The sequence below is a fragment of the Macrotis lagotis genome, chromosome X (genome assembly GCF_037893015.1).
Source record: "Macrotis lagotis isolate mMagLag1 chromosome X, bilby.v1.9.chrom.fasta, whole genome shotgun sequence".
Taxonomy (NCBI): domain Eukaryota; kingdom Metazoa; phylum Chordata; class Mammalia; order Peramelemorphia; family Peramelidae; genus Macrotis; species Macrotis lagotis.
In genome coordinates, this window is record NC_133666.1 from 318,340,556 (window position 1) to 318,352,883 (window position 12,328).

The 12,328-nt window shown below is 33.0% G+C and overlaps 1 long non-coding RNA gene across 1 annotated transcript in view; it reads right to left on the reverse strand.

Moving 5' to 3' along the window:
- Nucleotides 1-4,057: 4,057 nt before the first annotated feature.
- Nucleotides 4,058-12,328, reverse strand: part of LOC141503109 (uncharacterized) — a 42,996-nt gene continuing 34,725 nt past the window's right edge. Inside the window, exons 3-4 of the long non-coding RNA XR_012472763.1 lie at nucleotides 7,230-7,534; nucleotides 4,058-5,329 (exon numbers count right to left, since the gene is read on the reverse strand). This is a non-coding gene — a long non-coding RNA (uncharacterized LOC141503109). The remainder of the gene's footprint in view (nucleotides 5,330-7,229; nucleotides 7,535-12,328) is intronic.

Sequence of the window (12,328 nt, forward strand, 5' to 3'; positions counted from 1 at the left end):
ATTTGATCTATCTTGAGATCCAATAGTAAAAATGTAATTGGGGGACAGCTAGATGGCACAGTGGATAGAGCACTGGCCCTGGAGTCAGGAGGACCTGAGTTCAAATGTGACCTCAGACACTTAATTATCTAGCTGTGTGACCTTGGGCAAGCCACTTATCCCCATTGCCTTGTTAAAAAAAAAACCTAAAAAAATATAATTGGAATTGTTCTGAGAATCCATGAATTTTAAGTAGTTCCCAGAACTCCCCATCTCTTCATATTCAAAAGTCAATCATGCTTTCTTGAGGTTGCAATCAAAGCATTAAGAGAAATATAGTGAAAACTATCATTATTATAAAAACAGATTTAAAAATATTAAAAAAAAAGATACATAGCATTCAGGATTATTGAAGTAGGTGACAGACTAACTGAACTGTACCCTGCTCAGACTGCATCAGGAGTATTGTGTTAAATTTTAACTTCCAGATTTTAGGAAGGACAAAATAATGTCTAAAATAATGAAGGTTTCTAATATGATGTATGAGTAGTAACAAAAATTTGGAGGAAAAAGAAAAGATTTGGACAGTTGAAAGGGGGCATAATTTCTTACCCCAAATTTTTGAAATGATGTACAGTGGAATAAGGGATTTGAGCTATCCCAAAGTGGGGCAGACTACTTAGGAAATTAGTGGATTTTCTATTTGTTAGATATGTTACATAAGAGAATCTTGTTCAGATATTTGAATGGACCAGGAAGCCTCTGAGGATCCTTCCAACTCTGTGACTTTGAAAGGTCTTCAAACATTCCTGTATAGGTATAGTGTTTGTGAGGTTAACATCATCTCTGTCTGACTTTTTCAATTTCTCCTCATCAACTATGATATGAGTGCTTTACCTTATGAGAGCACAATGAAAATATAACCAGAAATCCAAAATATTAGTTAGAACAAGAAAAAAGATCTCCAAAGTTGAAATGTAAGGAATGCATGGGAAATTACTGAAGAAAGTAATGAATAGATACAGGAGTCTGCACCTAGTCATTACCCTTTAACCACTTTAAAAATAATGACTTGGATAAAAACATACTTCCTAAATTTGTAACTGACCCAAAGCTTTGCGAGCTAATTAATACATTCAATAATAGAAACAAGATGCTATAAAATATCAACAGGCAAGAATGATGGCTTGAAACTAACAAGATGACAAGGATTTATAAATATAAAGTGAAGTTCTCAATATAGACTTCAAAAATTGCATGTCAATAATAATAGCAGTTGTATATAACTCTTTTAAGACATTTAAAAATTTTGACTGTTGGTACAACTTTGTTAAGTTAGCAAAGTTTGGAGGGAGATCTCATTTAACAGCATGTGAAAAAGATTGAGGGAATTCAGTTGACCACAAACCCAATATTAGCTAAGAGTGTGATACGGTTGGTGAAAACCTTAATGCAATTTTAAGTTACATGAATAGAAATGTAGAGAGTTACTGGTCTCACAATGGTCTGCCAGGGTCAGAATCTAAAGTATTCTGTTCAGTTATGGGTTCTATATTTTAAGAGAGCAAACTGGAGTACATCCAGAGGAAGGCATCTGGGAATGGTGAAGAATCATAAAAAATGTGTGTGTGTGTGTGTGTGTGTGTGTGTGTGTGTGTGTGTGTGTGTGTGTACATTCAAGCAAAGGTTAGTGATCTTTTCAAGCTTGATTTAGGCATGGTTCATATTTCCTACCCTTTTAGGACAGGATGTTCCTGCCTTTACACAGTAGATTTATAATTAATGATATCAGAGTGATCATAAATAAGAATAAGAACTTACTTTAATTATGTCATTCTATGTGACCACTTGGATGCTTAATATTTTTAAAATTTAAAATAGTAAAACAATGTACACTGAAACATATAATATTTTGGTATTGATATGTGCAAATTTTAATTGCTAATATGAAATATTTTACTGAATTTGGATAACATCTTTAAGATAAAATTTATTCTTTTTTAAACTGTTAATTCTCTTTAAAACTGAAGAGAATCAAAAAATAAAATGATGAATCAGTGGTATAATTTAGAATTTACTTAAATTGTTCCTTTGGCAAATGTTTCAATCATATTAAAATTCAATAATAAAATATTATACTTATGATTCTCTGCCAAATTTATCTTTATGTTTAAGATTTGTTCTATTGTATATCTGAATGTTCATATAATAGAAACTTTTCAAAGGGAACGAAGAATGAAGCATTTTCAATCAACTCTGAGCAAAGATAGATTGACAAAGCAGGTTATATTGTCTATTGAACACTAATATATGAAGGAGATCAATTCTTACAAAGCCATTGACAAATGTGCAGAAGTTAAATTTCAGAAACATACTGTAATGCTATTATTCTTTACTGTGACAAACCAATATGTAGATATAATATTTCTTTTTTATTATATGCATTAATATAATAAAATAGTAATACATTACTCCCCCCTTTTTTGTACCACAGTATTAATTTTATTTTTTATTGGCTTGATTATCAATAGACATACATACAAACATTTATCTGTCTCTATATATCTATAAAGTTTAATGAAGGAAAACTTTTACTGTTTCTTTTCTGTTCATTATTTCTATGATATGCTTCATTTTTAAATTACTAATTAAATTTATGGAACTATGAAATGGGGGCAGTCATACCCGGATTGGCAGAGAATGGGAAGAACCATTATGAAAGTAGGAAATGAGGTTGCACTCATGCTTTAATAATTAGGCATAGAGGGCAAATGGCACAGACAGTGCATAATAAGGGATAAAAGGGCTACATAGAGGTAGGCAGTGTGGATTTGGGAATGGTGTGGTTAAAAAAAACAGGTGGCATAGGGAAAGAGGATGATGATGAGGAGAAGCACAGAGAATTACTCACATAGCCCTGGATTAGATTTTAGGTGCATTATCCAGCAAAGACCCAATGGAGATGGAAGAGTGCTGGGAGGGGTTCAGGAGTTTAAGGTCATATATACTGGGTTTTGAGGGGAGGAGGAATGAACTGTTATCTGTACCAATTTAAGGTTAGTTTGTTGACATAGTCAAATTATCTCAAAGTTGTCAGGAAAAATTTAAAGTTTACATGCCCACACTATTTTAAAAGTATCAGCACCATTTGATGTTCCACTAGTCTTAACTGCAGTTGTTTGGAACTTGTCTGAGATTTACATATCATAGGACCAAAAGTCCTTGCATGAAAAGACTAGAGAGCTTCCCCTGATTTAAGCACAGAATATGATTTTTAGTTGATATTTGACATAGTTTACAAATTATGTACCTTTGATCTTTGGGATGTTTGGTGTGTGACTTCAGGTTCTTCTCTGCAATCTTATTTCTTACTATAGCTACCTTATATTGACTACTTACAAATTTACCATACAGACTAGAAGAAGCACCAGAGCAAGATACAATATTAATAGAGTATCATAATTATTATTGAAAATATATTTATATAGAGGAAGTGAGGTGTTAAAAATTATCCACTTTGGGTATGAAACATATTAGGTACTAGTCTCAACTCCAAAGATTTTATAAATTTTTTATTTTCTTTATTGTCTTCTTTTAATGCCACGAACTCTGGAATGAACTTTTTTTAATGGTCATCACAGGGTCATAGCTGGGTTATCATATATTTCTGTACTAGATCTGTGGCAAAAGAAACTGAAACTTGACAATCTTTCACTTTGCGATTGCTTTGACCTAGACTGCTTCCACCTGCTCTCTCCCATGTTGAAATGCTTTGGAGGATTCTATCCTCCACCCTTTCCTCTTCAATACCTCTAATTTCCTATAACCACATAGAGTCTTCTTACTGATTCCAGACCTGATCCAACTTAGACTTTGAACAGGAACATTTATTTTCAGAGCAAGAGAGAATAAATCCATAAATTATGTGGACAATATAAGAAAAGCAGAGTATAATTAATAGGGCAGGTCCTAAATCTGTGTTAGTTTTCTCTGAGCCTCTGAAATGTCTTAGTGTCCCTTGAGGCCTAATCAGGACCCTGGCAGCCCACAAAAATGTATACTTCCCTCATAGATAAAGTATTTCTCAGCCTTAGGGTACCTTGACTCCAATCAGTTTATACTTCCTACAGTTTGCACCATTAGTGACCTCATAATCAGTACTGGCCTGTTCATGAATCTCTACCTCCCCAGGTCTTCACAACTCTGTAACAAAATAATCCATCACTCAAAAATGAATTTTACTCTCTAAGCAATATCTATCCTAAAGTTCATACTCTCAGGATTGGGGACAACATAAAACTGGGAATGGTATCTAATCTGTTGAATAATAGAATAGAATTTGAAATATTTTAATAGATTAAATCAAGTGGGCTACAGTCAAAAAAGATGAAGAACTTTGATTTTTATAAACAAAAGTGCATAATTCAGAGATAAAGAGATGATAATCTCATTAAATTCTACCTTAGAAAGTATTTGAAGTGCTGTGTCTAGTTTTGGATGCAATTCTTTATAAGGGGGACTGCTATTCTGTAATATGATCAGGAGACAAACAGAATCACGAGCAGATTCAATATAATGCAGTCTAAGAATTGATTGATGATACTTTAGTATTTAAAATGGACAAGAGAAGACTAAAGGACCTGGGTCAAAAATCTAAAGAGTTATCATCTAAGAGAGGTTTTAATTTTTTCTTGTTGACTAAGAAAGTAAAACTAGGAATAATAGATAATAGGTAGAAGTTACAAGGAGACAAATTTAGCTTTAACATAGGAACAACCAGTTTAAAAATGAGAATCTTAAGAAATTATGGAACAGAAGTAGAATCCAAGAAAAACTTTAATAGGAGAGATTAGACAGGTACACAAAACAAAACTTTGCAATATAATCAACATTGTGGCATTCATTAGATTTTTGCATAATTCTAATCATTCAGAATTTTTTACAAGTCAAATTAATCTCATTGAAATGTCTAATTGAAGCTTCTTTCTGCTGTTCCCTGTTTTGTCATCTGGGTCAAATGGAAAGATCTAATTTCTCTTATTTTAGATAACTATCTTTGCTATTTTTGACAGCTTACATGATAGCTTCTTCTCCCTCTTCTGCCTTTCCCTAACTCTTGTCTTCTCCAGATCAAAATTTCTGTTTTCTTCATCTTAATCTTATTTAATGGAAACTCAAGAGCCTTTACCATCCTAGGTACCTTTCATTGTTCTCCAGCTTTTCAATGAATAGTAGGACAAAAAAAAAACCCAAATTTTTCTGGGTTGTTCCTACCACTTTTAGTTTCATTTCTGTCTGTTCTTTGACATGAAATCAGCCAGGTATTAATCACTTTACCAGATCCATCAACCTAGAAAAATAAGACCTGTAATTGTCAGTTTTAGATGTCTCTGACTACATTCTATTATATTAATGATTATGTCTAGTAAAGGATAAAAATATATAGTCTATGGTCAGCATTTTGCAATAAGGAACCCCAGTTGATTCAGTCTTCTCTGCCTATTTCCTTAACTATAGCCTCACAAATTTTTTTCTCCGTCAAAATGAAGATCAATAAAGTCATGTTATAAACAACTCTAATCCTTACCAACTCTGGTAGCTTTAGGTTAGTATAGAACTTATATTTTTCAAAACATTTGTACATTATTTATCATTATATCTTTACAAAGACCCTTGTAGGTAGACCAAGAGGCTTTCCCTTATACCACAAAAATAATTTTCTTCTAATTAATAGTTCCTTTAATAGTTTTAGAATACTAGATTTGGAAGAGATTCTTTAATAGTTTGGGAATTGTGAATTTTGAATGGGAAGAAACTACAGATTCATACCCTTTTGTGTTCCAAATGAAGAAACTAAAGCCCAGGAGAACTTGTGTTCAAATTCACATGGGTATAAAGTAGCATAACTTTGATTCAAATCTAGATCTTCAGACTGAAAATGCAATTTTTTTAACTTCATTGTCCATCACACACACACACACACACACACACACACACACATCATAACACACTCATACAGTTTAAATCTTAGAATTTTCCATATGAATCAAAAAGGAAGAATTCATTTATTTAATGATTATTTATTGAACTCTTACTCTATGCTTAACATTATTTTAGTTTCTGTGGAACATATAATTCTATGTCATCTCGATTTTCAAGGAACTCATGATCTGTTGGTGGCAAAAATTCTGAAAAATTAAATAATAATATAACAAGCAATAATATAAAAACATTGCAAAATTGCATATGCTTATGGTGTAAATGATTGGTATAAAAGATTTCAGAGGAGAGATTAAATCACTGTAGACTAGAGTTGCATTTGATATTTGATATGATCTCAAAGAAAGGAGGTATTTGTATAGGTGACTAAGTAGACTAAATATTATATATAGCTTTAGCAATGGTAAATATATATATATATATATATATAATATATATCACATGCTTCATAGTAGTCAGTAGAACAGTTTGATTGGATTGTAGGTTTTGAAAAGGATGTTATGGGAGATAAAATTAGATAACTTTATTGACACAAATCCAGATGATCAAACATTCTACCCTTCTTCTTGATAGAAAGATGAAGCATCCAATGCATTATGTGACATATTTTTCTTTTTGACATGACCAAAATAAAAATTTACTTTTTCTTGATTAAATATTTTTATAGGGATTTTGTTTTTCTTTTATTCTCAATAGAAGAAGGAAGGACTAAGTATGATGAAGTATATTTTTTGCTGCTTGAAAAACGTAAAATGTAATTTCAAAAAGAAAATTGGATTGGGGTAAGAATGTAGAGGATCTTGAATGCTAGACTAAGGAATGTATACTGTAGGTTTGATAGCCATTGAAGTTTCCCTATTTTTCATTCAGTGTCTGCCTCTGTCACTCTATTTCCTCTGCTTAGTTCTGCCATTGGTTTTCCAGCACCAGTAAAAAAAAAAACACCTAGATTTCAATTAACAAAGCGGAGGTAAACCAATTTAGTTTTCTTCTGATCAAAGAGAAATTAATGGAAGAAAGAATTGATACCTTTCTCCCAAAAGGCAATTATTAAACATTACCTATTTAAAATAAGTAAAATATAAAAATCTTACATTATGTTCCAAATACACTCACTTGGATCAGATTAGAGTTCTATTAAAAGCAAACTGAAACAGGAGACAACCTTCAGTGGTTCCTCATTTTAGAAATAATAAAGTAAATGCTTTCTTTCATTTTTAAAACCTTCCCAAATCCTGCCTCTCACTTACCTTTTCAGTGTTATTTCACACTGCTCTTATACTTTGCGTCCCAGCAAACTGAACGACTCCTTGTGCTTCAACCTCTTCTATTTCTTCTATCTTCAAACCTTTGTGTACACTTCGTGCATGAATAGAGTGGACCTCAGTCACTCAGCCCTCTTCTCTATCGATTAAGATCCATCCCTTCTTTCAGGACCCAGTTCTGATGTCATTTCTTCTATGAAATCTTTCCAGATTCTTCTTTCTTTCTTCCCTGTCTACTGCCACTTCCAAACCATAAGTGACTTTTCCTTCTTGATATTTGGTTTTCCTTTCTGGTGTAAAAGAGAAGTGCAGACAATACCACTTTTTTTAAATTTTTTTTTTCTTTTTCAAGGCAATGGGGCTAAGTTGCTTGCCCAAGGCCACACAGCTAGGTAATTATTAAGTGTCTGAGGTCAGATTTGAACTCAGGTACTCCTGACTTCAGGGCTGGTGCTCTATCCACTGCACCACCTAGCTGCCCCAGCACCACTGTTTTTATACCTCTTCTTTGTACTTCACATTCTGCTTTGTATTACAGCTATTTTTACATGTATCTGGTCGGTCTTTAAAATGAAACTATACATTTTTTAGGGTAGAATTTATATATTAATTTGTATTTGTATTCTTAACACTTACAATAAAGTCTTGCAAATAATAGCCAATTGATAGATATTTATTGAGTTGAAACAAAATCCTGAGCTATACATACTACATACACTTCCTTAAGGTTACATGCAAATATACTTGAAAACACTAGATGGCACTAGTGCACAGCGTTTGAAATGAACCATTGGGAAATGGTGTGTCTGGGTGGCATGTTAGAACGGAATCTCAGGGTTTTTTGTGTTCCACTGCCTATCTCTACATCCCCCCAATACTAAGAGGGGCTGAAAAGAGAAGTACTGGTTCTTTTCTGTGCCTTAAAAAAGAAAAATGGACATAGCAAAAGTGTTCCTGATTAGATCGGTAGAAAAAGATGATATATCCTTTCTAGATGAATCAGAAAGGGATGATGTTCCATCATTCTTTAGATATAGACTTGAAATACTAACTTTAAATTTATGGTTACTTGTTTGTACCACAGATCTCTGTTTACTCAACCAATGCGATTGGGTGAAGTTTGAGCAGTCAGTCTTCCCTTTGGTTATTTTATCACATATATGATTTTGGAAGATACAATAACTCTCCCCCTTGTAGGTTGGGGATGGGATGGATTTTACAAGTTTTCTTATCAGATCTCCTTAGCTTGATTCATCTTTATGAAGGTTGACTGGCTGACTGGTGATTCACTTTTGCTCCCATACCCATTCTGACATTTCAGAGGAAATTGAAAGTAAAAATGGGAGTGAACTCATCCTATTCTTATTTCACATGACACCAATTCATTCATTCTGTGTTTAAGACACACTGAACTGCTGGTTATTTCTGATCTTGTCCTGTCTTCTCTCATCTCCCTGCATTCAAGCAGTACACCATTATCCCAAGATGTCCTGTTGATTTCACCACAAAAGAAAACTAAAATTCCTCCTTTGAGAAGTGAAACATCAGCAGCTGTCAGTGATGATGTCACCAGTCACATTTAACTTTATCTTACCCCTTCTATCTAGCTTAATCCAGCATTTCAATAATGTTTTATTTCTATTGTGAGTTTCAAGAAAGTGTAATTTCTTACATGAAAGCAAAAGAAAATCTTATGAAAAAAAGACTATTTAATGGAAAGGGCCTCAAAGAAATAACCATCTTAAATCAAGTTTGAGTATTGTTAAGGGCATTGTCTGTGCAAAGTTTCAGTGAGACAAAAGGGGTTGATGAGGCTATTTGGAGGAGCCACAGGAAAGAAGGATCTCAAAGGTGAAAACTGAAAACAAGCAATAATTGCAGATGATAGGCACTGACCCTTTTAGGTTCCCTTTAATCACCTCATTATGCTCCCTTTTCTTCTGGGATTATATTCCTTTCCTCATTCTTCTTATTAGGAAAAATATTTAAAAGAGTGCCCTCCCTCTTATAAATGTCTAATACTACACAAACAGTAATATACAGCTATGACACTGTATACTTCCAACCGAGTAAGGGAAAGAGCATTCCCTCCTGACAGATTGCAGGAATATAGAAGCTGGAATCTCTCAAGGGAATAAGGAATCTTAACGACAGAATTAATGTACTTTTGTACTTTTTTTTCCACTATACTATGCCACATCAAATCCATAACACTAGAAGAAAGAAAGTTGGGCAATCTTCCCCTGAATATAATAACCATGATATCTTATATAAGTGGAGAATTCTATCTACCTTTAAATGTTCTTTTTTAAGAACTGGAAAAAAAGTAAACACTCGTTGATTGGAGAATGAATGGTTAAACATATTATGGGAAATGAATATAATTGATTGTAACTGTATCATTAAAAATGACTATGAAGAATTTGCAAAAAGTATGGAAGACAGGTACAGAGTGAAATAGAAACAGGAAAAATAATATTGTCAGTGAATACAATGAAAGGAATGGAAACATCAACAATAGCAAAACCCCATGAACCTAAAGTCTATGTAATTATAATGATCAAGTTTGATGCAGAAGAAAAGCTGAGTAGATATGCTTCCTTTTTTATTGAAGAAGTGTAAGACTCTGAATATGAAATATTCCATATAGTTTGAGACTCAGTTGATATATTTTTGATGAGGCAATGGAGTTAAGTGACTTGCCCAAGGCTACATTGTTACTTAAGTATCAAATATCTGGATCAAATATCAAATCTCAGGCCTTTCTGACTTCAGGGCTGTTGCTCTGTTCATTTCACCACCCAGCTACCTCTACAATGGAATATTAATTGCTTTTATTTTCATATATTTATATATACATATTATTTATACTCATGTGTGTATATGTATGCTATAATATATATGTCTCTTTACTATTCCACTAATATGCTATCAACTCTCTAATTTTTAAGCCACTGAGACTGATCTGCTTTCTTCTTTTCACATATCACATATCATCTAGGTCCTGGATTTTAAAGGGACTGTTATCTTTATATTCTTGACTATTTTTAATAGTCAGTAATTTAGCTTAATATTTTCTCATCCTCAACTAGAATTCTATAGCATGTATTTTTGAACCTCTCACTTGACACATGACCACTGCCCTATATCTTTTCCTAGATATTTATATCATCTCTTCAAGTAGTCTCTGGGTTCCCTAAGTTCCTGTTTAGTCCAATAAGCATTTATTAAGTTCCTACTTATTATCTAGTCTAATAAGTATTTATTAAACACTATGTTAGGTACTGGAAATATATAAACAAAAAAGTCTGCCTTTAAGTAACTTATATTCTATTCTCTTCTGTAATAGGGGATTCAATATGTAAACAGGTAACTGCAAATATGACAGTCTGAGGAAAAGGAGTAATAACTAAAAGCTGAGGGGATTTGGAAAAGTTTTCTTAGGAGATAGTATATGAACTGAGTCCTGAAGGGAACTAAGAATTATAAGAGTTGGAAGTGAGGAGCTAGTTATGCCACTAACTAGAAATGTGGCTTTGTGCAAAACACTTAACCTCTTTGAAGGGTTAGTTTATACATTTCTAAAATAATGGAATGGACCTAAATGATCTTTAGGATTCATTTCAACTTAAAATTTAAAAAATTAGTGAGAAAAGACAGAGACAATGTGATTTGCCTAAGGACACACAAATAAATGAAAGCTGGAATTAGAGGAACCCAGTGCTTTTTTGTTTTCCCCATTCTACTGAGAGATATTTAATTGTTTACCTTGGTCCAGTTACTGAAAGAAAGAAGTTTTTTTTTTTTTTTTTTGACCTATCTAAGGGGTCTTGAGTACAATTTAGAACCTGGTTCCAACTGATCAGGAATAGGGATTCCTGACTATTTGGAAAATTGTTTTTATTTTTCCTTCCTAAAATCTTCAAATTGGGGCGGCTAGGTGGCGTAGTGGATAAAGCACCGGCCTTGGAGTCAGGAGTACCTGGGTTCAAAACTGATCTCAGACACTTAATAATTACCTAACTGTGTGGCCTTGGGCAAGCCACTTAACCCCATTTGCCTTTCAAAAACCTAAAAAAAAACCAACAACAAAAAAACCCCCCAAATCTTCAAATCCCTCCTTATCCCTTGTCCCTAATCCCTAAGGCTTTTCATGGAATAAGACTGGAATGTGGTATCCAAGCTGACTTTTATTCATTAGAATGCCAATTGAATAATATATGTTTGTTGTTTTTTTTCTTTCTTAGTCTACTTCCCAGAGCTGGTTTCAACCAACTCAAGGCAATTGATGACAGAAAAATCAGGTCCTAATAGGGTCCTTTTCATGTTGTGAATTTAACATGGCAAAAGTCTCTTACTCTAAGCAGAGATTTGGAATTCTTTCCTCCAATGCTGGTTTTCAGTTTTGGTTTCATTTGTTGTTTCTTCCCATTGACAAATATTTATTTAAGAGTCAAGTTTTCAAAATATAAGTAAAGAGTACATAATAGTATTCTGGCAACAATGGAAATGTAATATATTGCCAAGAAGAGTTTATTAGTTTAGCACTTACAAATAATTTAACCAAATACTTATCAGTATATAGAATTTTTAAAAATCCATGAACATAATAAATGTACTGCATAGTCCTTTTTCAAATGTATTTGTTGTCTGTTTTGAAGCACAAAGGTGTAAAATGTTAATACTGAAATAGGAGATACAGGAATTTAAACCTTCCTCAGATATAATCTATGTTTCTGTGGGCAAATTGTTTAACATTTCAGTGTCTCAATTTCTCAATCATATACAGATATACAATGGTCAGTATTGAAATGATTATAGAAAACCACCATTAATAATATAATAAATATTATTGAGTATTAAATCAGACTCCTTATGTTAAATCAGACTACCCAGTCTTTGCTCTGATTCTTACAGGAACATTAAGAAGAAGGTTATAGGAGGTCATTGTGATGTTCTGGAAGTCAACTTCAAAAATTAGAAATTTCCTAGAGATGTTTTTACTTCTTTCCATAACCTTTTATACATCTATCATCCATGAATTCATTTAACTTTTTGGGCTGCCATTTGCCCAGTTTGACTGT